This window comes from Bison bison, unplaced genomic scaffold (assembly GCF_000754665.1).
Source record: "Bison bison bison isolate TAMUID 2011002044 unplaced genomic scaffold, Bison_UMD1.0 scf7180017864181, whole genome shotgun sequence".
In the NCBI taxonomy this organism is placed as follows: domain Eukaryota; kingdom Metazoa; phylum Chordata; class Mammalia; order Artiodactyla; family Bovidae; genus Bison; species Bison bison.
Window position 1 is genome coordinate 11,964,450 of NW_011494753.1, and position 3,272 is coordinate 11,967,721.

Below are 3,272 nucleotides of genomic sequence, written 5' to 3' on the forward strand. Positions count from 1 at the left end.
GTTTCTTTCTGGAGCTTTTATAATTAATAAGTAAACCTAATTATAACTCACCAACAATAAATTATGACAGTATAAAGTTGATAAGTACTAAAACTCAGCAAGTTTACAGTGTTTTCTAGCAGCTATTTTGGGCTACTTTATGAAGGGTGTGAAGCAAAGATCAGCCAATCAAGTCAGGATTATGTTCATTTATAAGAATTTTGGGGAAGACTAAAGGCATGGTTTAGGACTTCCCAGGTGGCTCAGTGGTAAAGAATCTGCCTGCCGATGCAGGAGATGCAGAAGACGCAGGTTTGATCCCAGGGTCTGAAAGGTCCCTTAGAGGAGGAAATGGCAACCTGCTCCAGTATTCTTGCCTGGAAAATTCCATGGAACAAAGAGCCTGGCAGGCTGCAATCCATAGGGTTGCAGAGAGTCAGACAGGACTGAGTATGCGCAACACTAATAGCAACAAAGGTATGGTTTAAAGATAGTTCAATTAGAAACCTGATTCAGAGGAATGGTACGGGTCTGTCCATTTTTATTACTTGTCTTCTATGTTAGACATGGTTTTATGTGCAAGTCTAAAGTTGTTGTTTAGTCGCTAAAGAAAGTGAAGTCGCTCAGTCGTGTCTGACTCTTTGTGACCCTGTGAACTGTAGCCCACCAGGCTCCTCCGTCCATGGGGTTCTCCAGGCAAGAATACTGGATTGGTTTGTCATTCAGTAGTGTTTAGTCGCTAAGTAGTGCCCAACTCCTTTGCAATCCCAGGAACAGTAATCTACCAGGCTCCTCTGTCCATGGAATTTCCCAGGTGAGAATACTGGAATGGGTTGCCATTTCCTTTTCCAAGGGATCTTCTCAACCCAGGGATTGAACCCACGTCTTTTGCATTGGCAGGCAGCTTCTTTACCACTGAGCCACCAGGGAAGCCCAAGTCCAAAGTTGCAACCCACCACTTAAAGAACTGTTAACATAAAATGACAAGAAAGGACAGAAAGATCCTGCTTTTGTACTTCTACCTTCTAGCATTGTCATAAGAAAAAGTATAGTTTATGGCACGATCTTTAGATAATGCTGCATGATTCCATCCCTTACTCACATGAAAACTGATAATCAACATGAATATTATATTGAAGAAGGAGTTTCAGCTGTCCCCTAAAGACTATCAAATTTACATATTTGTCTTAGAGAAAACTCACATGTAGGCTGTGGGTGTTTTAGTCTCTCAGTTGTGTCTGGCTTATGTGACCTCATGGACTGTAACCAACCAGCGTCCTTTGTCCATGGAATTCTCCAGGCAAGAATATTGGAGTGGGTTGCCATTCCCTTCTCCAGAGGATCTTCCCCATCCATGGATTGAACATGGGTGTCCTGCATTGGCAGGAGGATTCTTTACCATCTGAGACACCAGGGAAGCCCAGGCTAGTTCTTTAAATAAATAAATAAGGCTTCTTAGGTGAAGAACCTGCCTGCTAATGCAGGAGGTGTGGGTTCCTGGGTTGGGAAGATCCCTTGGAGGAAAGCATGGCAACCCACTCCAGTATTCTTGCCTGGAGAATCTCAGGGACAGAGGAGCCTGGCGGGCTGCAGTCCATAGGGTTGCAAAGAGTCGGACATGACTAAAGAGATTTAGCACACACACATACTTGGACTGCCTCTGTCCATGGGATTCTTCAGGCATGAATACTAGAGTGGGTTGCTATGGCCTTGACCAGAAATTCTTCCCAACCCAGGGATCAAACCCTCACCTATTATATCTACTGCATTAGGCAAGCGAGTTCTTTACAACTAGCACCACCTGGTAAGTCTATATATGTATATATGTTTACCTAGAAGTTCTAATCTATAGTTCCATACAGTTTTATTTCTAGGCTCCTATCAATTATTTTAAACTTTTCCCATAGATCTTCTTCCCTAATCATTTTCAGTGCTCTACTCTGGACACATTCCAAGGTTTCCACACTCTCTTAGTAATGGAATCACATGTACCAATAGTGATCTTTTTATGAGCAAAGCTGAATGGAATCTCACTTGTTTTTCCCTCTGCTGCAAGGACTCTGTGGGACTGTCAAGGAGAAAATAAATATTTGTTACTTCTGGTAATGAAAGAAGTATGTGACTCAGCAACACATGGGGAGCAGATGTGTTGAATAAGAGCCCACTCCTGTGCATCAGACCTGTCACTGAGTGGGGCTATAAATAGAGAAAAACTAGGGGAGAAGAAGCTGCATCCCTGATTCTGTTCAATCACATTGAAACTGGAAATACTAAAGCTTGGGCTTTGGATGTATTGATGATTCTGCTTTGTATAGATGGCTGGTCAACCCATACTTATGTGAGCCATGCAGCTGGAAAACAACTGTTCCTTTACCCCCACTACCATACACAAAGGCATTCTGAGCAGTAAGGATCCTTTGGCTGTTGAAACACATAGAAGTCCAAATGGTGGCTGTCTGGCTCTAGAAATCGCAAAAGTTGTCTTATTAGGTTGGCATCTCTGCCCTTTCCATTCTACCTTCCCCAGCCTGGGGAAATTGGACTTGCTATAGCACCCTTCATAGGGCAGAGTGCTAAAATCTTTGTTGACCAAGTTGACCAAATGCAAAAGGCATTTTCTTCTGGATAGAAATGTGCCCTAACAAATTGGCTCCATCTTTTCCCAGGCAAAAATGTTCCATTTGGGGACTGACAAGAAAGCTAGATTTGGATAAATAACTCTAAGTATTTGAATATGAAGAGTTTACTAAGGACAGCTACTTTGACCACAATCATCCTTTTTGTTGATTCCCTAAAAATAGTATGCTTCTGATTTTGCAATATGACCTTTTCAAACTCATGTTAATACATTGATATTCACACTAGGGGATTTTTAAAAAAATTTTTATTTTATATTGGAGTATAGTTGATGAACAATGTCGTGATAGTTTTAGGTGTACCACAAAGTGATTCATATGTGTACGTATGTTATACATACATGTATAACGTGTATACCATGTATAACAGTTATACATATGTATCATTAGGGGATTTTTTATAACACTTGTATAATTCAATGGAAAATACCTGCTCCCATCTCTTACTAATTTGCCAGATAAATGTTATATAAATATAAGAACAGACTGAAAAGAAGGCAAGGTGATTTGAGAGGTCATATGGCAAAAAGCCTGGGCTTCCCTGGTGGCTCAGCAATAAAGAGTGTGCCTGCCAATGCAGGAGATGTGGGTTCAGTCCTTGGGTTGGAAAGTCCCCTGGAGAAAGGAATGGCAACTCACTTCAGTATTCTTGCCTGG